The following is a 26,964-nucleotide window of genomic DNA, read 5'->3' as shown; positions in this document are numbered from 1 at the left end:
TTACATCCAATTAACCTATAGGCCAGGCACATTACCAGTGGTGGGAGGAAACCAGAGCCCCCTCATAAAACCCAGGCAAACATGGGAAAAATGTACAATGTCCTTACAGACAACACAGGATTCAAACTCAAGTCCAGATTGCTGGCACTGTAAAGGCATTGCTCTAACCACTACACCAAACCTGCCATCCCTTCATATAACCTGCAATGCCCTTTCTAGTAATTCCTTACTTACTGCAGAGAAGCAGGCTGGCTTCAAATTAGGCAAGCTACCATGAATGATGCTGGCTTCTGACAAAATAGTCCTCCATATCAATGCATGAAAGCAGTATCGTTAGTGTTTGATGCAAACTGTCAGCAGGAATTTTGTGTGCAGGCTTCACTGGATTCAACAAGCACCAATTATTCATGAACTGCACTGTTGGTATTATTGGAGAATGATTTCTTTTTTTCCCTGTCAGTTTCTGAGGTAATTGTGGATTAAAGGGCAGTGTGGTTTCAGTTTCAAGTAATGTTGTTTAAGATGTGCATGTCCTACAGGTGCCTTTAAGCAGGTGTAATTATGCAGTGATGGGTTCAGCTGTGTAGTTTTTCATGACCAAAGGATGATTATGTTGTGTGCCTTGAGACATCAGCCATAATGTATTTCCAGTCACTTTATTGCATTTTGAAATCATAAGCTATGACTGTTTGCCTCTGAGCCATTCATTCAGCCAAAAAAGACATTATTTGTGCAACAAAAATCAATAAAAATGTTACCAGGCCTGACTGGATATTTTGCTTAACTGTGATATTTGTCTGTCACTGATGACATGCCATCTCTCGGAGGAGATTGGGGCCAAAACATAGCTATTGATCCAGTCATCAGTGATTGATACTGGCATTTGGAAAGAGCCACTATGGACAATCTTGATAGAAAATATTTGTACTTTTTTTGCCTCCAGCGGGGTTAGGATATCATGAATGGAAGAAAATATTTCTTTGTTAAATTGGTTTCTCCCTTTCATTATAGTTAGATGCTCAGACCTAACATTCATTATTGAAAAAATTAAGTCAATTTGAGTTAGCCAAAGGCTTTGATAACAAATGAAACAATGTCCTTTTCATTACCAAAAGACTGCAGTTGGAAATATTTCATTGAAGCCACTCGTGACTGTAATCCACATCGACTAATATTAGAATCACACACAAGTTTCCTACGACCTCATACTGCATCTTATTTCTCCAGTCTTCCCTCTGACAGTTATTCTATTTACTTTAAGGAGTTTATCCACTGGTAAGAGAGAAAAAAAACTGAAAAAAATCTAAAAGTAAATTTGTTGATGTTGATGGTTGAGGAGTTTTGAAACGGAGATTGTTGCAATTTGGGTAAAGTTTCAGCAAGTGGTTTTTTCTTACCTAATCAATGAAATTGATCATCATGAGAAACCATTGGACAGCAAGCAATAGTATCCAGTTTTCAAACTTTTAATAGAGCTCTCTGCTTCCTTTGCTTTTGAAGCTGAAAGCATCATTATATGCACCCAACAAACAGCCTAGTGTCAAGCCAAGAGTCTTATTAATTCATCAGGCAGCATTGCCCAAGCTCATTAAAATATTAATTTCTTTAAAATGAATTTCATTTAGAGGATAAAACAAATTTGGATCAAAATCATCGTGGTAGGCCTGGGAGAGCTGATGAATCTTGTGAGTTTAGTGAAACCTAAAATAGAGCACTTAACTCATGCCGACTTCTCCAGAAAGGGCACCTTTCAGTTCAAATTTCATGCTTTGATATCGTCCTGATTCTGATTTCAGAAAGAGACAAATTAATATCACATTCCAGTTCTTCATGTTGAAATTTCATCAGGTGTCTTTTCTCGGCTGATCCAAATCCTGCACAATTAAAATACACCAGGGAAGGGGAATTTAAAATGGAATACTGTATCTCCTGTTCCTGGAGTGTGATCTTTCTTTCATTGTAATTCTATCCTCTGTAAATTGTTCTCTTTACATGCATGAATGTTAGAGAAAAAGCTGTTAGTCTGTTCACAGAAGAACCCCTCTGTTTTGTGACACATAAACCTCCACTTAAATGGGATGGCCAATATTTTGTTGTAGTTTTTAAAAAAAAATCAAATTCCTTTTACATCATTGAGACTTTCCTTTATAATTCAGGCCTATACAGAGAAGATCTTGGCTTTAACGTCAGTTTTTACAGCATATTCTCGCATATTAGCTGATTTCTCTTTTTCCACAGATGCTACTTTTCTGGCTGACTTGTTCCAGCATTTTTGTTTTTGTTTTGTCTTCCAGCATCTGCATTTGTATTGGTTTTCCAAAATATATTGACAATGATCCAAAATGTCTAGAAACTCACTGAGGTTTTTGAAAATGTACAGGAATCCTGTAGGCTTCCCTGTCCAGAGTTTGTCATACCCTCAAGTAAAACCCTCCTGAAGCCCACTGCCTGAGACATAACCTATTTGTGGGCAAATCTTCTTGATGCCTTGGCCATATAGCATTTATATACCTCCTATCTGCTGGACAGCTTCTGCTTTCTGTCTATTTCAGGAGATGAAGGGTGCACAGACACTGTAGGCCTAAGAATTTAAATACATATGGGCAAGTAAAACCTAGATGCAATCTATCACAACACTCACACTCACCTTCAATCTATCTGTAGTTTCCCAAATGATAAACTCACTCTATGGAAATGTTGCTATGCAAGGTCCATTGTGTTCATAATACACTGGTCCTTGTACTGTCTTGAATTTTGCATTGTTATACATAGTAGCTCACTCCCAATTTAAAAATTTCTTCCTGGGCACTAAAGCATCACTAGGATATCATATTAATGCAGATTGATATTGCTGTTGTTTATCATTTTCTTTCTGTTGTATACTTGAGTCATTTTTTCACCTGGGGGACGCATTGCCATCAGTTTCCATAAACGCTATTGCCTCGGACTCTCAATTGTCATAATTCCCCACTTTAATATTAGGAGGCAGGGTTACTGCTGGATTGTGCACAGTGGGTCATATATTAAAGTACAATAAATATTGTCACTAATTGAAATATCAAGCTGTCTGTTTAGACCGCATGATATTATCACATGCTTATTAGTAACCATTACTGTGAGGGCAGCAGTAATCAGAACAGCCACACTCTAGGAAGCATCTTTACCTCTATTATCCCAGCTGAGCTGCAGAATGGGATGCCATTTAAAAATCCATTTCACTCATGGGAATGCAGTTCTAATTATTGTTTGTAATTTGCAGGTAGTCTTTAATTGGCAATAATTAGTAGTGACCAATGTACAACAGTACTACTGATAACATCAACCTTGAAAAGACAAAAACCTTCTTGCTAAAGGATATTGCTTACAATCTTATCATTATTTTCATTCCTAACACCTATTAGCAGTAAATGATTACAATCACTTTAAAATAATTCCAAAACTTTATTGTATTGGGATAGGTAGAATTCACACATCTCAATGCAGTGTTAGGCCTCAGATCTGCTGCACTTTCTGTTCCAGTCTAACCTTTTCTGTGTATTTTCCATCTAACCTTGAGAGCACAATTTATTATTTATTTTGACTTGTGCAGCTGTTTTTAGTTTTACTTAGTTCCAATCATCTCAGCAGATTAAAAAAAAAGCAAATTGTTCTGGACCAGAAACTTTGAATATTTCTCTTTCCATGGATACTGCCTGGCCTGCTAGGTGTTTTCAGCATTTTCTATTTTTATTTATTCTTGAATTATTAAAAATGGTAAGAAATGATGTACAATTCCTTTTTCAGAAACAATTCTTATCACTTATATGAAACTTTTCATTCTAGCTTTATTTCCTGCCCTCTCCCATCCAGTTTCACTATTTGTATAATATGGAAAACAGAGATAGAAAGCAACATCATGTAATGTTATTGATTTAAATGGTTCATATACATAAAATAGCATGCATGAAATCAAACACAAATTTGGAATATGAATATCAGAAAATAAATGCCAATGGATGTTTCACAGGCAGTTGAAAGTATATGGAATATAGTTATTTTGATCACATAACATGGAAAGAATTTAAAAAATGGAGGATAATTTTAATGTTATTTCTTTCAATGAGCAAAGATTATTGTCTTCAATGTTAATTAGTAATGAATGGATAATATAGACTTGAGTGACATCTTTTTCATCACAGAATAATGCACATTATGTGCCCTCTCAGTCCGAGTCACCTCTTCAAAGTTCAAAATCAGTTGATGCTCAGGCATGTGCGTTTGGCGTTGCATGGATATTCTGATTCAGTTCCTGAAGTGGCTCCGTGGAGAACTTCCTCAGTCTGTAAATAATGTGCAACATTATGTAAACTGCAAAATGGCTAATCCTTAAAACATTTCAAACAGCCCTATGGATGTACACCATCATTGAACTTGATCTCAAAGATTGCTGATAGTTGTAATAATGCTCCCAAATCCATAAAGCTGAATTAATATTATTATACAAATTCATATACACTGCTATTTTGATAAGTGTCTATTTTAAACCCAGTTGTGTTTTAAAATGAAGTGATGGCTAAATCTTTAATAATTTTTTCTCAACAATTTCCAGAGGTAGAGATTGAAACAATAGATTTGGCTTTGTAGATGCTTGGTGCAATATTTCATAATGGACATATTTTCTTCAGTTTAAAAGGCCTTGCCTGTTTGCTATTTTTTTTTCTCATTATACCATGAGTCTCTGAGGTGATTGATATTCAGAACATTTGTTTTTCTCCATTGGTGACATTGTTTCCTATTTTGGTGACAAACATACCATTATGTATGCTCTTTCCCACTGATGCAATAAATGATGGGAATCTTTTTTTTTGGTGGCTGATAATAGGATAGATTCTACAACAACAAAGTAAGAAATAAACATAAACCCAAGCCACATGCAGCAAAGAAGATTCAGGTTGCCACCCAGAAGTTCTTATTTGACTGTTGTGATCAATTTGAATGCATCTCAGCCACACTGACTGGAATTCATTCCAGTGGTAGAACATTATTCCTCTAGGCAATTGGCCCTCCTCATTATATTCCAAGCAATACTAGCCCCTGAAAGCTGTAATACTGTATATTTTAGTGATGAAGAAGTCGCGAGAAGTCCCTTTCCTCTCAGCTAAAAATAAATTTGCACAGAATCAAGGTGTATGTATGGAAAAAGAAAGAAAATTACTGGTCATTATATGTGTAATTGTGAAAAATTGCATGACAGTATAGAAGATTCTCAATTTGAACTTAATTTTCTTACTCTAATTTTAATTTAGATCGTCCAAAAAATAATGTAAAGATTTCTTTAGTTGAGGTTATTGTAAGTCAGCAGGCACTGATGGCAGGGCAAATTTATTTTCTGGCATGATTAATTCATGTATGCAGCCCTATGGATGATAGTCACTTCAGTTTTCTCTGCGATCACTTCTTTACTAGAACAAACAGCTTTGGCATGCTAATCTTTATACGAGTTTACACGTGTTTCACTCCTGTATCTTTTAAACAAACAGGTTCTATCCTTCGTTAACTCTAATACATCATTTAAAAATAAATTGAGGTATTAGATTCTCCTTTTAATTCCCAATCACATTTTGTATTTTATTATAAATGTTATTTTGCTATGATACTAAGAATTTTAAACCTAAATTTAGAGAATAGATTATGTTTTTGTTGTGTTATTTCTTGTTTATAGCTTTTACATCCACTTTCCTGATTGCTGTGTACTGCAAATCATTATGAATAACCTAATGCAGAAAGCTCGAATGATTTGAGTCCATAGGGAAGCTGCTTTACTGTTTCTTTGAGTTTCTTCTTGCAGTTAACAGTTTTTTTTGTGTATGAAATAAGATGTGTGAGAATTTTACTGCTAGATTCCTTACACTGACCAGTTCAGTTCTGAGATAATGCACATATTTTGAAAATGCATTTAACTTTTTTTTTTGTTTATTTGTAATTATGAGCACCACGGTAAGGGTTAGAAATAATTCAGCAGAGATGTGATAGATGATATACATTATTAAAATTTAATAAGCTGCTCCTAGGACTGAGCTACCATTGGAGATACATTTGTCACAGAACCATGGCAGATATAAGACATGTAAAAATACAACTACAAATTTTTTTAAAAAAGGAAAATATCTGTAGTTGTTTGTCTCGAAATGGTATTTTAAACTTTTAATTTTTTTTAGGAGAAAAGATCACTAGTATTTTTTAAAAATAAAAATGATGTGCTTAAAGGAAGAAGAAAGCAGTTATTCTAAAAAGCTTGATTTGTAAATCATTTTGTTCAATACAGTAAATGAAGTCTCTTTGATGGCAAATATTCAGTAGTCATGAAGATTTTTAAAAAAAATATATGGCTAATGATTAAAATGGTAATGGCTACATTTTATATATATTCTAAATAATTTTTTCAAAAAAAAAATCACAGTTCAGAAGTTAAGACCTCTATGTTATAATTTTTAAAAAATGAAAAGTGGACTGAAACATTTTTATAGTGGGGAAATCATTTAAAGTACATCCAAACAAAAGCAAGGCATCATCAAAATTGGATACACAGTAAAAATCACTGACCTATAAATGAAATCATGAATTTTCAGTCCAATGTAATGCAACTGAAGTATAAAAGCATTTGCAATACATAATTGGCACTTTTGAATATGCTCTGCAGAGTGCAATGAGCAACAATGACGTTAGTTGGAACATCACACATGGTTTGCTAATGTTGTGCTGCACTTGAGTTGGGAAAAGTGATGATGAACCAGTATGAGCTTCAACCATGGAAACAAAGCTGAATGGAGGGAAGCAAACCTCTCTGGGAACTACTTGAAGGGAAGAATTCTAGCTGCAGCATAATCGAGGAACCTGTCACTGAAGGGACATTGGATTGAGCTTCAATTCACAAATGACATATAGTTAATATATCTCAATGAGCCCTTGTAAAACTGCAGCTAATTAGCATGAAGAAAAAAAGTTCCAAAGTTTGGAGTAGCATCTTGCACAAAAGAAGATGGTGCAGAAGATCCTCAGGTCCACTTATCTCTAGTGACCTTCCTTTCATTATTGCATGTGGTGGGGATGTGCTCTGAGGATTATATTATATTTGGTCCATTCACAACTCCTTAGAAAATGAAGTTGCCCAGGCTTACATGCAGTAAAGTCCAAACAGCGTGCAGTTGGGGCTGTTGTATGTAAAGTAACATTCATGCCACAGAAGCCCAGGGAAAATATTTTCTGCAACAAGATTAAGTCTAATCACTAACCCTTGTCATTCAAAGACATCACGTTGCTCACTTCCTCATCTTTCACATCCCAGAGGTCACCACTGATCAAAACTTTAACTGGTCTGCCAGATAAATAGCATGGCTAAAAGTTCTCAATCATTAGTACATACAAGTTAGTTAATGATGAAATATTCTCCACTTGCTTGGAAGGGTACAACTCAAACAACACATAAAAGGCTCAGCATTACAGGAGAAAGGAACCCACTGACTGAAATCCATATTAATGTCCTTACCACCTGTGTATTATGGTGTCAGAGCATACCATCCATAGAACCAGAGAACCCATAGAATATTACAGCACAGAAACTGGCCTTTCGGTTTTGCTAGTCTGTCCTATTATTCTATCTAGTCACTTTGATCTGCACCCAGTCGCTATCTTTCCATATCCCGCCCATCCTTGTAACTGTTGTGACAGAGTATATAGATATGTTTTTGGGAGATAAATTTGGGCAGGATTTTTAGTGTAGGTCACATACAAAAACATTAAAACAGATCTTATTTAAAATACTGGAGCTCTGCTCTTGCTAGACATGTCAGCCCCAGAGCATTTGCAAAAGCTTTGGAGAGTGCCCAATAGTCTTCACTAATGGATTGCTGTTTACAAAAGGGCAACAGATGAAAGAATATGTTGGAGGCATAGACTGTCTGCAGTGGAACTTGCTGTTCTAGGAGGGTCATGTGGTTTTGCAAGCAGAGAGAATCAATCAGGTTTTTCTCTGTGTGTGTGTGTGTGTGTGTGTGTGTGTGTGTGTGTGTGTGTGTGTGTGTGTGTGTGTGTGTAAGAGAGAGAAAGAGAGAGAGAGAGATCAGTTTTGCAATGCTACAGTCAGCAGCTGCAGCAGCTAGGACTGGAACAGGACAAGCTGGCAAGCTTGTGGAAATCCCCATTTGGAAGATGGCTTGTGAGTGCTTAATTCACCTGGTCAAAGCCCTTGTGGTTCATGCAAGAGGAAAGGACTGGCTGTCCAATGTTTCACTTGGAATAAGGGAAATAAAAAGGAACTCTGTGGAGACTTGAAAGAAAAAGGTTATCATCTGGAGAACCCTGAGGGGGTAAGTTTCTTCGGCAAGACACTGAAGTGGCTGATTAAAAAGATATCAGTTGTGGGTGTCCAGTGTACAACAAATCTCTCTCTAAACTGAGAAGAACCTTCCTGAGCAGTAACCATTTACCTTTCAAACACCAAAGCCTGGTGAACTTTATACATGTTAAATTCTGTACACAGAATAAGATTGCCTGCAATCAATTAACTTGGAGGAATGAGAAGTGAGATTGGACTGTGAATCAAAGAACTTTTCTGAACTTAAACACACATTACATACACGTGCACTTAGAATTAGAAGGGGGTTAAGTTAGGTTAGTTAAGTCAATTGTGATAATTAAAATGTATTCTGTTTTCATGTTTAAAGATTTTTAAAAGCAACTTCTGTTCAAGTAACCATTTGTCTTTGTGAATATCTATTGTTGCTGGATTTTGGGGTCCGCTGGGCTCATAACACTATTCAAATTTTTCTTAAATGTTAAAAATTGAGCCTAAGTTCACCACTTCAGCTGGCAACTCATTCCATACTCCCATCTTAAACTTTCCCCTTTCACCCTTAACCCATGTCCTCTGGTTTGTATCTCACCTACCCTCAGAGCAAAAAGAGTCTACTTGCATTTGTTCTCATAATTTTGTATACTTCTATCAATCTCCCCTCATTCTTCTATGGGAAATTTACCTTTAGCTTTAACTCAGTCCTCAAGTCCCAGCAATATCTTAGTAAATCTCTGCACTTTTTTAATCTTATTAATAACTTTCCTGTAGTTAGGCAACCAAAAATTGACAAAATACTCCAAATTTGACCTACTGGTAACTAATTTCTTCTGCAACTTTACATAACATATCAATTCCTATATTCATTACTTTGATATATGAAGACGAATGTGGAAAAAACTCTCTTTACGACCCTATCTATCTACCTTTGTGGGAATTATGTATCTGTTTTTACAGATTCCTCTATTCTACCGCACTCATCAGTTCCCTTCCATTTACTGTGTATGTCCAACTTTGGTTTGTCCTTCCAAAATGCAACACCTTATACTTGCCTGCATTAAATTCCATCTGCCATTTTGCAGCCATTTTTTCCATCTGGTCCAGATCCCTAAGCAAGTTTCGAAAACCTTCCTCACTGTATACTATACTTTGTCATTTAAAAACTCATTGTTCCAATTTACCACATTATCATCCAGATTACTGACATAGATGACAAACAACAATGGTCCTAGCACTAATCCCTGAGGCACACCACTATTTACAGGCCTCCAGTCAGAGAAGCAAACATCTACCATCACTCTTTGACTTCTCAGGTCAAGTCAATGTTGAATTCAAATTACTAACTCACCATGAGCACCAGACAACTGAACCTTCCTGGATTACATCCCACATGGTACTATATCAAAGGCCTTACTAAAGTCCATCATCTTTCCTGGTAACCTCCTTGAAAAACTACAAGATTTGTTAATCATGACCTCCCACACATAAAGCCACATTGGCTTTCTCTAATCATTCCCTGTTTAGCCAAATACTTGGATATCCAATCTCTTTGACTACATTCCACAGCCCATCACTGAGATTTCTACCAAATAAAATGGCAAGGGCAGCAGGTACCTGGAAATACCACCAAGAGCTGTTTTTTATTCTCCAAGCCACACACTATCCTGACTTGGAAACATATTTTTGTTTCTTTATCATTTCTATCCTGGAACTTCCTAATCAACAGTAGAACAACAGTGGATAAAATGGTGTCTAGCACAACCTACTTCAGGGCACTTTAGGATTGGAATTAATTGTTTACATTCCACTGAAACGTATTCTATAAATGTATTACAAAACAGCATTCTCAAATGCTGGCAGTGAATGGACATATTGGATATTGATCACTAAAAGTCACTTCCTTTTTTCACCTTATTGTGGGCCTGAAAGAAGGTGAGTGATTCCCCTTTGCTCCATGTTTATTTCTTATGCCTCACTTCCTCACTGGCTGGCACACCCATTCCCCACCCCACATGGTACATACCATCTTGGTAGCCTCTGAGCTGGCCATTCTCCCTAAGATAGGTTGCACCCTAAAGGGGAACAACTGATGCCAATAATGTGTTGAGCCTGAACAAATGAGTCTGAAAGACCAATATGCATGTTGTTCCATCTTCAGTCCCATTAAACATGCGTTCAATTTCACATCAGCCATAGTGCCATTTCATACAATGACTGTCCTATTCCTTGATGGTAATGTGCCTGCTGGTGCCCCTTCCACAACTCAAACATACATCTCATTCACTTACATCATGGCTGACTTATTACTGAGACTGAAGTGTTCATAATATATTGTCTCTCCTTGAAAAGATAGGAACAAATCAAATTGATGCAATTGTCTATTATTAGGTAGAATATTAAATTAACATTTTCAAATAAATGTATGAAAGAGAAACTATCAGAATGAAATACAAATTTAACAGATGACATTATCTTGAGGTCATGTATAGCCTTAAAATATTAAGGAGACTAAAACCAATAAATCCCATATTCTATGCAGGAAATTTGACTGTGACTATCACCTGAAGAAATCGTTGAGCACTGAGGATGGGGATTGATTCCAAAATGCTAGAAATGACTACATTGCATAGAGTGCCTGATTACTATTTACAGGTAGGATTCCACAAGTCTTTCTCTGATTTACCCTTTAAGGCAGACCCAATAATGTCAAGTCACACTATGGCACCTATGGGAAATTTTGTGGCTGAACTTAACGATATAATACAGGCTACATTATTCATTGAGGGCTTTGAGCCTTGTGTTTCTGTTCTTTCTTGGTGATGAAGGTAGATGTGATAGCAAGAACTGGATAGGCTAAAACATGTCCCTGCCAGGTTTCAATCCCAAAAAGCAAGAAATTTTCTGGGTAGCTTCCTCAAACCAGATACCTGTTTTAACAATCGATAGACAAGAATTAAAATCCCATAGAAACAGTTTGGAAATGTGAATCAATTTATTTAAAAACTAGACTCCATTTCAACGATCATGAAACAAGTGAATAAAAACCCATTTCATTCTTTAATGATCTTCAGGGATGAAATTCTTGTTACAAATCGCATGTAACAAGCAGCAATTGGCAAAGAGCCTGACAGTGTTTAATTTTAAAACACTCATTTTTTTCTAACTCTTAAACTATAGTCTTAACTTTTAAACTATCCTTAACACTAAATTTATCCCCGACTGTCCACAGGTGGTGTGTGTGTGTGTGTGTGTGTGTGTGTGTGTGTGTGTGTGTGTGTGTGTGTGTGTGTGTGTGTGTGTGTGTGTGTGTGTGTGTGTGTGTGTGTGTGTGTGTGTGTGTGTGTGTGTGTGTGATATACCCAAACCCAAATTCAGTGTTGAAGTGTAGGCCTTTGAAATTTGATGCCTAGAATTAATGATGAACTGATGGGAAGACTGGAGTTGTGGCTGCTACAGACTCATGGATTCTCCTTGCATTGCCTTTGAAGAAATGTCCATCCACATGAGCTGTGGTCATGACATTCCTGGTCATTTTGTAGGCAAGACTCAAACTGGGTGGCCTCCGTAAAGCTTCCAAGACCTTTATTCAGTAACTTTTAAAACCAAATCATCCTAGACTAAATCAAATCTGTTTCTAGACTCTTGGTGTTTATTAGAATATAGGAATGCTGATTTTCAAGGCAGTAAACAAGAAATCTGCAGGTGCTAGGGAACAAGTGCAGTGCACAAACATCTGGAAGAACTCAGCAAGTCATATAGCATCCATGGAAAGCAATAGACAGTCAACATTTCAGGCCTGAGCCCTTTATGCCAAAAATCAAATTATGAAAATTAAGAAAAATTAAGAAACAAATATGTTATTACCATTGTCTTATTCAAGAAAGTCGCTTTATCTCAGCACTTGGCTGGTAGTGAAATCACTAGATTGAAGAGGTGAGTTGATTGAAATGGCAAGCGGAAAGTGATTTGTGCGTTCAGGGACCAGAATATTAATCATTAACAACCAGTTACTGGCTGCTTCTCCACCACCATTTATTCCATAGTTATGTTTTATATAATTTCCACTGAAGGGACAAATTTACTTTTCACAAAATGTGTGAAAAAGAGTAGAGAGGACTGCATACAGTTGAAATTTGAACTAATGTACTTGATCCTACCCTCCATGGTGCAACCTAGAGGCTATCATTTTCAATCAAAATACCATTTTCCAGTTTACTTCTTTCCTATTTAAACAGCTATACATATCACATGGCAGAAAAAAAGGCTGAGAAGTAATTTGAAGGGGCAATCATTTATGGAGATGAGCGGTGATCAGACGCAAATTTGTTTGATGTTTATAACTTGGATAATAAATTTTGATAAAAGTGGTTCATTAGGTTGGTGGTGCCTGGGAAACAACACGCAGCTGTTTTCTGTTTAATATCTGATCATCTGGGGCCATTAGAACATAAGACAGCACAGGAAGAGGCCCTCAATCCACAATGTCTGCTCAGAACATGATGCCCAAATTAAACTAACACTTTGCTGCTTGCACATGATCCCGACCCCTCCACTTTCTGGGTGTTCAACTAAAAGCCTCACATGCTATCACATCCAATCCACCTGGCAGCCTATTCCAGGTACCTTCTGCCCTCCATCTATATAAAAACACTTTCCTCCTGAACAAGTTTATAGTAGAGTAGTTTCAGGAATCTTATGTTTAAATCAGATGGAAAATGATTTAACAGTATCACTGTTTTCTGGTTATAGATTCTTTAGCTTTTTCTGAATGGCAATTGCAGAGTACAACCAAAGAAACTTGGCAGGAAATAGACTTTGAACAAACCTGTAGGGACTTCTAAATAATTGCAGGGGGAAGGGGCTGTTGAATAAACTACAGGCATTCCAAATCTGTTACAAGTCTTTAAAAACAAAAATTCTTGAAGTTTTATTTTTCTTTTTTTGTAATCAGCTGGTCATTTGGATTTTAGGGCCTTTATAAGTGGGATGATTCATTCATTCCTTTCCCTATTTTAATTGATTAATTTGACATTGTGAGTCCGGTTTTGTTTGGAGGGAAAGGGAGAACTGAGGAGAAACATCATAAAATTGGCAGGGAAATTTTTGTCTCCCTAACCATTATTTTTGAAAGTTTCCCTAACAGTCTGAATTATTTTTGAGAGTATGCAAAATTTAACAAAAACTTTAGAAAAAAATAACATTTTCATCTTTAAAAAGCCATTTTAATAGGAACATATATTAGGCTACTTCTGTGAAACTAGCATGAAATAAGTGTTGTCTGGGATTTTATCATCTTTACTGACTGAAATCTGGTCAATCACAACGCGACAGCAGCAATGCTCATTTCATGCCTTTCAAGTGGCTTAACAGCCATGTAAACAGGCAAGTAAAAGCCAAGCCCTTTAATCCAACTCATGGGAGTGGAAAGCCGTAGGAAACTGAGCACAGCAGCAAATGTGAATGTCTTGATTTAGTGGCATTGATATTTCCTGATTGTTGAAAGACTGATTTCTAAAAAACATGACTTTGGAACCAAGGCATTTGCTCATATGTACAGTACATTTTCAACATGAGTTTTGAAATCTCAAACACGAGAATAATTCAGTGCTCTTGTTGTTCCCAAGGTGCACTTCAAAGCAGCTCAGATTGGAGAGCAAGCTCCAGCAATGATAAGCAGTACTGGTGATTCTCCAACCCATTCCGTGCTTAATAATGATTCCCTTCTGGGACTAGAAGATCACTGAATTTTCTCAAATGAGTAAACTTCAAATTTTAAAAATTGGCTGCATATTTATTTCAATAAATTATTTAAAAATGACTTTACATTAAATTTTAGCTCATTGTTAATGCTTGCAGAGATTTATTTAAACAATTAAACCTTGAACATTTTGAAATGAAACATGAAAGACTGTATATAATGGGAAATTTGAAACCCATGCAGAAAAAAAAATGGGAACACTAAAGAAGCCTGTCAGATTATTTGAGGAGAGAAGTGACAAGTTAACTTTGCAGATAAAACCTTCAGAAGAAATTTCAGAATTTTCTGTTTTGGTTTTGACTTCCATGTGAACAATACAGTTGATCTGTTTGGAGATTTCCAGCAGTTTACTTAAGCATTCATTTTGCTTGTCTTTGGGCAGTTGGTTAATTTCCTGTCAGTAACACCGATTCTATTTAATATAAGGTCCAGCCTTCTCTTCTCAGATGCATCAATCGAATGAAAATCTAAAATAAAAATGCAGATGCTGGAGATCTGAAATATAAACAGAAGGTGCTGAAAACACAGAGCCGATCAGACTGCATCTTTGGAAAGAGAAACAGCTCAGGCTTCAGCGTCTGGAGATCCAGACCTCAAATGTGAACCGGTTTGGTTTTCAGAGATGACGACCTGATCTGCTTGGTGTTATCTGATCCAAATTATGTGGTCGCAGCAAGATCCATGCAGGATAAACATGGCTAATCAATTCAGGTGATTTGCTGTTTAATTCACCCCAGTTCTGCATGTGACCTGAATCCTATTCGACAAAGTTTTATCACCGCCTGAAAACTGATCCATCAACAACCAATTGCATTATTTTTTGCCAAAGTTATTCTGGTTACCAATTTCATACAGGAAACATTATTGAGAAAGGCAAAGAAATTTTAATCATCCTGACCAATTCAAAACACCAGATCATTCCTCCATAATGATTAAGGTAAAGCAAAAAGCATATTAAATGGCATTGCAATTTTTTTTTTCAGAAGAATATTGACATAATATAAATGAAACCGTTGCTGGTGCTTTGTACTTTGGTTTTATAGCAGATTTCTGGCTATTTTCTGATCTTTGACAGGTGTTGGACAAAGCATTTGTTTTTCTATTATTTTCAGATGGACCTGAGAGATAAAATGAGATATTTAAAAATTCCTCTTCAATCAAATTCACTCAATTCTATCAGCCTGCATTAAGAACTTAGTTGCTCATTCTTTAATGGGACTGTTCCTTCTGCAGTGCAACTTTCATGTTGTACATGCTGATTAACTTACTGCTGGTATGTTCCAGAAATGTAATTGCAATGAAGTGAAGTGCTGGTATTCCCAGATCTCCGATAATGAATGCCATGTTGTTGATACTGAAACAATTTTACCTGCTGATTGCTTGGATCAGTAACCAACATGAGGTACAAGGATGAATATTGTTTCAGTTTGGATGAATTTTGGCAGTAAACTATCAGCATGTCACTAGTGTCCATATAAGGCTGCATTACTGGTATATTTTATTAAAATAAATCATTCTCGGGAGAATGCAGAAATGCAATATCAATGTGAAAATATGGCTCAAATTTCAGCTTTAATCCAAAAATATTCAATATGGAGCAATTGAGTAAATACCATGGAAATCACTTGATGATATAGAATGTAGGAAAGAATTCAACATGTATCTTAACCAAGCCTCGACATTAGAATACTACAAAATTATTGCCTCATATTATGGTTTTGGCACCCTTCTTTATAATAAAATGATAATGGGAATGCTGAATATCGACGTAAGGACTTATAAACCTTAACATGAAGGAAGGGCAGAGGTAATGGTTGGAGTGGGTGGAAATGAGCTGTGATAGTGATTGAATTGAGTTGATCAAAGCAGTCATCATCAGTAGAGACCAGGGACCATCAACCTGTCTCCCAGCAGTGATCAGTGCACAGTCCCTGACATCAGGCAAATGATGTTAACATAAGCACAGAAAAGGGGGCATGAACTATGATCAGAGATAAACTCATCAATAAATATCCATTTTGCTGGTGCACCATCAATGTCACTGACCTCAGACCCCACAGTAATGTGACAGGCTGATGAAGGTTAAAGGACCATATTTGGCTTTATGAGTCTATTTTGTCAGGTGTCATTCCAAGCAGCAGTGATGAGGGAGTAGCTTGACATAACATTCACTTGCTTTCTACAGAGAGACCATTCACAGGAATTAAATAAAAAATGAGAACAAATCAAGTTAAAATCTTGATATTTATTTGGCAGTTGAGTGTTTTCATTCAAAACTTCTGGTTCAAAACTCTTGGCATTTAGCAAGTTATTTTTCATAGCAGATTGACTTGAGCTGCATATTCCTGTCTTCTTAAAAGCAGCAAATGCAGAAATCATTTTTTTGAAAAAATGCCGCAATAAATAATTAATTTCCTGTTGCTGTGTCAAACTGTTTTGCCGAACATACACTTTGGCATTTCTCAACATTGAGTTTGTTGGGAAGTGACACTAATGTATCTGTGTTTTTACACTTGTTTACAAATAGGGGCAGTCAGCCTTCTGTCTGCAGATACATACGCTCAGATACTGATGTCACTTGCCTGTAAGCATCAGCCACAAAAAGAATGCAGCATTAAAAAATTTATAAAACACACCATTTTTTATTTCAAGAGTAACAGAAGCAAAACGTTTCAACAGTGCCCAGGGAAATGGAAAACTTCAAATTGAATGACATTTATGGAACAATTCAGAGAAAACTGCTGTCACAGGAAAATGAGCCTAAAACATCCATTGGCTTTCATTTATATAAAATGTTTGGAAGGTATACTGTCATGAAAACCCAACTGGTCTTCATTGAATTCATTGAGAATTTAAAAATATATATTGCATTTTACTACATGCATTCACCAAAAACAAATATTGTGATATGTATTTAAAGCCACAGTCATCAACTAGCAACAGCATTTGAGTTCGGGCCCTATCACTGAAGGAAAATATACATACATTCAAACCAAGCCTGAAGAAAATTATAACAAAGATTTGGAGGTTCTTTATATCAATGTATAGAGACCAAATTTAGTCCATATTGCTTGGAATAATGTGAAGAATTATTTTGAGTCTTTGAAAAAAAGTAATAAAGCAACACTCACACAAATGCTTTGAATTTATGAACCAAGACCAGGTTTGGCAGTGAAAGGTGTAAAAGAAGTTCAGTATTTGCAATTGTTATTTTTTTATATAGGTTTCAAAACATAAAACACAATGAAAAATTATTAATAATTTTATTTGCTTTAGATATACAGCATGGTAGCAAGCCCTTCCGGCCCACGAGCCTGTACTGCCTAATTACACCTCTAACTGCCATACCTTTTTGAAGGGTTGGAGGAAACTGGAGCACCCGGAAGAAACCTATGCGGACACAGGGAAAATGAACAAACTCCTTACAGATAGCACCAGATTTGAAACTGGGTCGCTGATGCTCTGACAGCGTAGCACTTACCGCTACACTAACCGTGCCGCCCCAAAAACTGTATAAAATAAATTAGAACAAGAAAATGCTGAAAGATAACACACAAAAATGAAAATCATATGCCCTGATATGTGCCTGTCTCTCTTGTAGTGTCTATTATAATGAGATGACCTGCTGAAATGCTGCCTTCTCTAACTCTGTCTAGGTTCAGCTTGCTGATTTCTCAGTGTAATAGCTGGGAAATGGTAGGAAGCTGGAACTTTGCTTCAGGAGACCGGTACACAGTCAGGAAATTATTGAGTGGTTATTAAGAATTTTTGAGATTCCATGTTTGTGCATGTTCGAGAAAGAGTTCAAAGCTTTCTGAGAGTTTAATGTGTGATCCCTGGTATTTCTCAGAAAAAAAATTTAGGCCATTATTTTAATTGTTAATAATGAATCATTGATCCAAATGAAAGTTTAGCTTGTGAAATTCCAAACAACTGATGCTGCTGGAAATCTAAGACAGAGTGACTGCAGGGATAGTTATCTCGTGAAATGATAGTAATCACATGAATAGATAATTATTGCATGAATGGCAGCAGGTTGAGGGTGAGAATATAGACAAGAGAAACAGGGCAGAAGTATGCGGCAGTTGAAAAATGCTGCGCAGGGGGACTTGCCCAGCAGTTAGGTTGGGCATCTTCTCAACTCCCAGAGAGAAAGAAAGGAAACAAGGGAGGAATAAACAAGCAACCTAAGCCAAAGTTGCAGAAGGGCAACTGATTTTGAGAAATTGTGTTACCTGAAGTAGTAGAATTCAATATCAATTCTAGAAGGATGCAACATGCCCAGATGGAAGATGATGTGCTGTTCATCAAGCTTGCACTGGCCCTTAATGTAGTGGAACAGAAGGCCACAGATAGTTCAGACTTGAATTTGATGGAGAATTAAAATGACAAGCAAATGGAAGCTCAGTGTTGCCCTTGTGACTCCATGCTGGTGATTCACAACAAGATCACCTGATATGTTGTGAAAACTGAATGCAACACACTATTAGAGAGTTCAGTAGCCTTCTGAACAGTGTCCCTCTCAATGTCAGTGAGACAAAGCAGCTGATCATAAACTTCATGAGAGGTGGTAGAGCCCACTGACCAGTCGACATCTTGGCATGAAATATTTCCACTTACTAGAGCTGGATGGATCATTAGCAAGTTGGTAAAAGTCCCAATGCCTCTTTTTCCTCAGATGGCTGTGAAATCTGACATGTTCCCCCATGTATTTTAACAACCTTTATTCTTTCTTTTCTTTGGCTTGGCTTCGCGGACGAAGATTTATGGAGGGGGTAAAAAGTCCACGTCAGCTGCAGGCTCGTTTGTGGCTGACCAGTCCGATGCGGGACAGGCAGACACGATTGCAGCGGTTGCAAGGGAAAATTGGTTGGTTGGGGTTGGGTGTTGGGTTTTTCCTCCTTTGCCTTTTGTCAGTGAGGTGGGCTCTGTGGTCTTCTTCAAAGGAGGCTGCTGCCCGCCAAACTGTGAGGCGCCAAGATGCACGGTTTGAGGCGTTATCAGCCCACTGGCGGTGGTCAATGTGGCAGGCACCAAGAGATTTCTTTAGGCAGTCCTTGTACCTTTTCTTTGGTGCACCTCTGTCACGGTGGCCAGTGGAGAGCTCGCCATATAATACGATCTTGGGAAGGCGATGGTCCTCCATTCTGGAGACGTGACCCATCCAGCGCAGCTGGATCTTCAGCAGCGTGGACTCGATGCTGTCGACCTCTGCCATCTCGAGTACCTCGACGTTAGGGGTGTGAGCGCTCCAATGGATGTTGAGGATGGAGCGGAGACAACGCTGGTGGAAGCGTTCTAGGAGCCGTAGGTGGTGCCGGTAGAGGACCCATGATTCGGAGCCGAACAGGAGTGTGGGTATGACAACGGCTCTGTATACGCTTATCTTTGTGAGGTTTTTCAGTTGGTTGTTTTTCCAGACTCTTTTGTGTAGTCTTCCAAAGGCGCTATTTGCCTTGGCGAGTCTGTTGTCTATCTCATTGTCGATCCTTGCATCTGATGAAATGATGCAGCCGAGATAGGTAAACTGGTTGACCGTTTTGAGTTTTGTGTGCCCGATGGAGATGTGGGGGGGCTGGTAGTCATGGTGGGGAGCTGGCTGATGGAGGACCTCAGTTTTCTTCAGGCTGACTTCCAGGCCAAACATTTTGGCAGTTTCCGCAAAGCAGGACGTCAAGCGCTGAAGAGCTGGCTCTGAATGGGCAACTAAAGCGGCATCATCTGCAAAGAGTAGTTCACGGACAAGTTTCTCTTGTGTCTTGGTGTGAGCTTGCAGGCGCCTCAGATTGAAGAGACTGCCATCCGTGCGGTACCGGATGTAAACAGCGTCTTCATTGTTGGGGTCTTTCATGGCTTGGTTCAGCATCATGCTGAAGAAGATTGAAAAGAGGGTTGGTGCGAGAACACAGCCTTGCTTCAAAGCATCCTAGGTAAATACATTACAGTGTGGGATGACAGCTGGTGTGACTAAGATTGGAAGAAGATGCAAAAGGAGGTGAATGCAGGTCAGAGCATCACACAAATCTTCCCTTCCATCAACTCCATCCAGACTTCCTGCTGCCTCAGAAAGGTAGCCAACCTAATGAAGGACCCATCCCGTTCAGGTGAATGTTCAAGAAGTTGAGATTGCACATCAACAGTTGAAAAAAAATTCTGTGCAACCTTCTGGCTCCTGAATGAACGTCACCATGGTGATCTCATGGTGCTCTTGTTACACCAATTGATCTTTTCACTTTTTGAAAATGGGTGCATGTTAGAGTTGTCTTACTGGATGATCATGAAAACAAACTTTTCTCACTGTACCAGATGCAATAGGACAATAAACAAGCTTGAACATTGGGTTGGGAAAAGTGCAGGGTGGGATGTGGTCGGTTAGAATGGGCCAGTAAATCACAAAGAGAGTGGTCCATGTGAAATGCTAAAAGTGGATGACATGTAAAATACGTCTGCTGGTTGAATCTCTTTGAAGATATTGAAGACTATTCCAGTCTTAATTTGAACTGTTAACATCCTCCAATCCCATTATTCCATTCATATCTTTGCAACTTTGTTGTGAATTTGCTAATATAATCTTCCAAGTTGCAGAACTGCACCCTTAGTGTTTCTTAATTATAATCAGATAGATTCTTTTCTCAATATTCCAGGACAATCTCTTTCTCTAACATTGCAAGTTTCTCCAAATTATTGCTGCCACTTTCTCTCCTTTCTTACTCTTCCTGAACAACTTTAATCCAAGAATATTTAGAGCCCATTCCTCAACTTGCTACAACATTATAATACCACACAGCAACTTTCATCTGCAGTTTTTCATCTTGTTTAATAAGGTTCTCTCATTTACTATCCTCATATGTTTTATATGGTTTACTATGGATTTATTGATACATAGATAATATATCTTGGGCTCTTATGATAAATGAGCTATTTTTAACTTTTTAACTTCCTAAATTATCAACTGAATTTAAATTTTACAATCTTTCTGATGGGATATAAACTTAATTATCTGGTCTGCTGGTCCAGGACTGGGTCATTGGTCCAGTGATTTTAATCCATCCAAGATGTTCACCACTTTCGTTTAGTTCTAGTTCTGTCCATAGGCATTCTAATTCTTGTTCTGAAACTATTTATCTCCTTTAATCCTTTTGTACAGTCATTATCCTTTTCATTGTTACTTTTCTGTGCCAAATATCCTGCAAAATTAATTTGACGCTCCTCCTGTAGCAATAGTCCATCTTACCAGGAAGACACCAATTATAATCCTATTGTGATGCAATTTTTCATATTGCACCATGAATCTCAAACCCTTCTTCCTGAACATTGCAAGATATGAGAAGTATCCTGGATCCCACACAGTACATGACTGAGGCACTTTCCCTTGCTTCTATTTGCTACATTATTTCTACTAAAGGCAAGACTGTACTGAAATTACTAATGCTATTTGATTACAAATGGTTTGACATATCCTACAGAAACTTCAATCATGGAACAGGGTTATACCCTAAAGCATCAGCTGTCCATTTTGCTCCACAATAACTTGTTTACCTCAGGCACTAGAATGACAGATAGGAGAGGGAAAGTACATCTGTGGTTGAATTTCTTTGATGGTGTTGAAGGCTATTCCAGTGTTAATTTGTACAGTTGAAGTTCTCCCATCTCATGAAAAAGATCCTCCAAATTCACTGGAAGGATAAATGAACTGTCCTCTACCTGATGTATATACCCATCATTAAGGCCCAAGGAACACCACATGAGCAAGCCACATTGGTTGCATGCCTAACCCAAGTCTCCAGAAACAGGTGCTCTATTCCAAAATCTGTCACAGGAAGCTATATCTAATGGATGGAGGATATGCTCAAGGTGTCCTTGAAGGAAAGCAACATCTCCACTGAATCTTGGAAATCTCTGAATCATGAACATTCAAAGTGGAGAAAGAACTTTTGGAACAGTTACAAAAACGTTGAGGTCATTTATCAGGAGTGCACAGAACCTTTGGGTAAGGTGCACCAGCCCTCATTCTGCCCAATCTATGGAGGAGCTCATTGTTCCTACCTTGCTCTCATTGGCCACCTCAGAACCCTCCAAAACTGGAGTAGAGGCATATTATATTTGATCCCAAAGACTAATTGATACTAAATTTTAGGCATTATTCAGGTATTATGGAATTATGTGTTATGGAGTTATGGAACAGGCATTAATACAAATGATAACCAGTCGTTAAAAAAGCTGTTCAAATGTAAATTGCTAGTAATCAGTTTTGAAATTAAAAGGATAACTTTGTAAACAAATAAATGCTATTCACTGGCCTGTTGCAGGAGGCCACACAAGAGATATGGTTTATAATGATCATGAGACATTGTCATATGCATCAGCCAAACATAAGGCATTGTCGCCATTCTAATCAGCCTGCATCAAACCAGGCATCAGGTACATTCAACTGAATTATTTTACACCATTGTTAATGACACAGCACAACAAATGTGGTCAATGTGTACCTGAAGTGAAACACACAAATGCTGGAGGAACTCACCCAGTCTCGCAGCATCAATAGGATGAAAAGTTATATTACCAAAGATTTAGGCCTGAGCCCTTCCTCAAGATATAAGCAAAAAGCAGGCAGGTGTCTGAATTAAAGATTGGGGATAAAAAAAATGGTGGAATGGGAGGAGGAGGATTTCAGACTAACAACCAAAAATTTTTAATTGGATATGATAAGAGGAAAGATGAGAATTGATTTTGGCTCAATGAAAGGAGGCAGAAGGAAAAGGGAAGAGTGAGAAAGACAGGGGGATGGGGGGGAATGGTTTAATGGAAAGTGGAGAAGTCGATATTAATGCCATCTGGTTAGATAGTGCCCAGGCAGAAGATGAGGTGTTGGTCCTTCAATTTGCAGGTGGTCTCAGTCTGGCAGTGCATGAGTCAGTATCAGCAAGGGAATGGGTTGGGGAATTGAAATAGGTGGTCATTGGGTGATCACGCTATTGCAGCAGACAGAGCTGAGGTGCTGCTCGTCTGGACTCCTCCCCCTTCCATTCTTCCCTCTTTATCTCCCAGTCTTTAATTCAGATACCTTCCTGCTTTTTACTTATACCTTGAGGAAGGGCTCAGGGCTGAAATGTTGGAAACATATCTTATGCACACTGCAAGATCAGCTGAGTCCCACCAGCATTTCAGTGTGTGCTTTACTTCTCATTGGCGTACCTGCTCTGTCTATAAATAAGTGGAATGTTTGTGTACCCAAAACACAGCAACACTAATTTTCGATATTTTCAGAACTGTGCGTTTGAACATTCAGATGTGCCTTGTCAATTATGATATTTTCTTGGGTAAAAATGTATATTAATAGAAACATTTGTTGCTTCTAAAATATTGAAGTAAATTGTGTCATTGAAATTTTATTGAATCACCTGCTACTGTCTTTGTTTCTCAAGGGTATAAAAACTCAAACAACTTTGACTTCAGGTTCTTCAACATCATGCCTGCTTGTAGGGATGAATAAAGTCATTTTTCATTTACCAGTTTCAGCCTCAGATTAGACACAGTCATAACAGGAACCAGTATAACAATGGACAAAACTTTACACTTTTGCCATCTCAAGCATCTGTGAAATGCTAAAAATATTAGCGATCAAAAGGCACTTAAACTCTTCTGCACTTAGTTCCGATTCTGTCCAAAATCTTTGCACACCACTTGCCATGAATTCCATTAATTGCATTGCTATAGGGGGATGTAAATGCTCCTTCTTACTTCACAAAACTCTGCCCACTGCTGTTTTGCTCTGAGCCCTCATTTTCTTTGTCCTATGACCAATTATTTCTATCTCAGCTGTACAGTTGAGCTAAGGGAGTTCCCACCATCTTGTGGGCATGAGGTTGTTATTCAAACATCATCAATTAAATGGAAATGTAATCCAGTGTCAATGTTGCCAGAGACAAAATCATTCCCTATTTTAATAACAATGAAAAACAAAACTAAAACATGCAAATGGAGTTTACTTTTGCTTGTTTTTTTGTGTGGAAATGCCTTTAAATACTTTAATTCTCCAAGCTCTTTTCATCTGCTTTATTAATGCTCCCTATATTATCGGACTGTTTGTCATTAAACCAAACTATTGACCTATCTCTGTGCAATTGACAATTGTTTTACAGTCTGCACTGGAAAAAGATGTGATGGAAAGATAATATTATTAATTTGTTTAATCAGAGCTTTGCCCACTGGCAATACTCACTAAGAATTTGGGTGTGGATGGGAGGGAGAGAAAGTTCAGACACTTCCTTGCAGTGATCATCAGTGGAAATTCATCATTGATGTTTTGAATGTGTTCTCATTTTCAATCGACTTCAATAAAATTACATTTTGGAAAGGTTTTGATCATGCAAATTGTGCAAGCAACAAGTAAATACTCTCACCTCAACCATAAAATAATGATTAAAACACGTTTGAATTCTAAGACGCAATGGAAACATTCTGGTTTTCTTTTTGGCTGGATCTATCCTGCTGCATGTTTTTAAAATCATTAACAACAAAATCATGTTTCACCTTGGAAACATAAATGTTTAAATAAATAACCCCAATTCGAGAAGTTGGTATATAGGATATTTTAACAGTAAACACCACTGAAAGCTACAGTTCACTTTACAGAACATGGCGTGAAATTGGACAAACTAGAATATACACAAAATTAAATTTAAAAGATCATCACTTAGCATCATCTGAGTCAAAGGTGATGGATTTCATTTACAGAGTGAATCTAAAGCTGTTCAGGGTCAGTAGAATATGGACTATTTCAAGTCTACTGCAAATTCTGATGGGGTTGATTAATTTATTGGAACTAAGCTTTGTCTTCTCCAGCTCACTGAACAACTTCATTTCAGCTGATGAGTTCAAGTTAGGGTCAGAACATTCCACATATCTGACAATTCAAGTAAATGGGAATTAATTTTATGAGTTAGTGCAAGGCAGCATAGTTAGAATGGAACAAAAAACTACTGTGTCAAACAGGCATCAAACTAAAATTCATGTAGCGTGTTGAAATACATATATCATGGCTGCATTCTTCTACAGGCTTTGACTTGTTCATTTATGGAAATAAATATAACTATTAATATAGGACCAGTCCATCCTAAGCATTATGGTTAGGCTCACAAATAATTGAATCGATGGCGATTATAATCTCAGCAAATTAATGGACCGTTTTATTTTTGTGAATGAACAATCACAGAATATTGAAAAATTAAAGTCCAGTTCAATATTTATGTTAAGATAATAACAATGAGACTGGGCCCTCATTTTTGTGAGGTGCACTGGACAAAGTGGTGACTCTCTGTCTTCCTTACGGTAGACAAGGTTAAAGAATTTCATGTATATTACATTCCAAGTGTAGTATTACATAACAATAATGAAATCTTTACCTTTACGTGAGAGCTGAGTTAGTCCTCCAGCACCAAGAGATGGAAATAAGCAGTGTTGATCAAGACAAAAACCGGCACTGCTTTTCATGTAACCGACAGCACAACTTACAAGAAAACCTCAAGGAAACCTTTGTAAATCAGAATGCCCAGATTCTGAACCCGATATGATTTTGTTCTTAGTTCGTGGTAGTTAATCTCTAGCTGATTGTTATATTTTTACAGTGGGTACTTTGCCAATACCCAAGGCATAACTTGCATAACTTAACAAAGCTCATGCCAGTTATGATTTAATAAAATGGAATTATACATTTGATGAATTTCATTCACAGTAGTAAACTGAAGTATTTCATCTGGAGGAAAGTGGATTTGCTTTCCTTCCAGGTGAAATCAGTTTAACAGCTGCTGAGATAACAAAATATCCTTCAAAGTAGGTGTGGATGCAAAATATGGATGCAAAGAGAGGAATACCCTTTCTGTTCTAAACTCATCTCTCTACTTTCTAAATTCTCCATCCCATTGCAAATGGTTAATGCCAAAAATTCTTCAGGTGCTGTCTGGAGGCCTTCATCCAACCAATTCTACAATTCTGACTGGTTACTTTCTGTTACAGCTTTTTTTATGCAGTTAATTGAACAGCGTTGTCCACATGAGATACAGCAATTAAATTAGTCCCAGTTGTACTCCCTGATTCACAACTTAAGCTTGAAGAATCAGCATATCTTGTCATTTTTCTGGTGAGAACAACATCAAAGGTAAACAATGTTCTTGTTTTTCAGCATATTGTGTCTTTATATGAATAAACACGACAATTTTTTTCTAGTCCTCTTTCACTAAAACAATGATCTCTCAATTCAGCTCTTCATAATTTGCTTATCATCCATTATGTCATAAACCACCACAGCACCTTTAATAGACAATTCAGAAGAGTATGTTAAAAAAAAGTCCACCAGATAAGGAGATAGTTGGATGGATGAAACAAACCAAGACCAAAGATATGGGTTGTAAAAAGCATTTTAAATGAGGTGAAAGAGAAAAGATTTGGCAAAAATTCCAAAGTTTATTGCAGTGGCAGCTCAGGCATGACGACCACAACTGGACCCAATAAATAGTTATGTTCTATGGTCAAAGACAGAAAGCCCTTCAAATTGCCATGTAAAATGGGGTTAACCCCAGGAAATTTGCTCGGTTGATGACCAAGGTACATGGCTAAGGATCCAACTGGGTCCATCTGGTCAAAAGCCAACCAGGTCCCAGACCCACCTTAAAGGTGATCAGGGAACCCAGTAAATCTTACCTGGTCATCCTCCTCCAGCAATTTGAAAGGGGAAATGGCAGACCCAGTTACTCTGGTGATGTCAGCACTTGTGTGGTTGCATCACAGGGAAACCCCTAGCTGGCACAATGCAAGATGTTGTCACAATGTGGCCTCAAATGTGCCACTGCCACAAATGATGGTGAGGGGCTGCAAATGA

General features: G+C 37.6%; 2 long non-coding RNA genes across 2 annotated transcripts; both read right to left on the bottom strand.

The window, feature by feature from the left end:
* Nucleotides 1-4,059: 4,059 nt before the first annotated feature.
* Nucleotides 4,060-10,671, bottom strand: LOC138753478 (uncharacterized). The gene is made up of 2 exons (XR_011351192.1): nt 10,618-10,671; nt 4,060-4,319 (listed from the first exon to the last, which is right to left on the bottom strand). It is a non-coding gene; the product is annotated as an uncharacterized lncRNA (long non-coding RNA).
* A 4,277-nt stretch (nt 10,672-14,948) lies between these two features.
* On the bottom strand, nt 14,949-26,851 carry LOC138753475 (uncharacterized). The gene is made up of 3 exons (XR_011351191.1): nt 26,787-26,851; nt 16,134-16,266; nt 14,949-15,205 (listed from the first exon to the last, which is right to left on the bottom strand). It is a non-coding gene; the product is annotated as an uncharacterized lncRNA (long non-coding RNA).
* Nucleotides 26,852-26,964: the final 113 nt, after the last annotated feature.

Source organism: Narcine bancroftii, chromosome 1, assembly GCF_036971445.1.
Source record: "Narcine bancroftii isolate sNarBan1 chromosome 1, sNarBan1.hap1, whole genome shotgun sequence".
Taxonomy (NCBI): Eukaryota; Metazoa; Chordata; class Chondrichthyes; order Torpediniformes; family Narcinidae; genus Narcine; species Narcine bancroftii.
The sequence above is the reverse complement of the archived record's forward strand: the minus strand, read 5'-3'. Positions and strand labels throughout refer to the sequence as shown.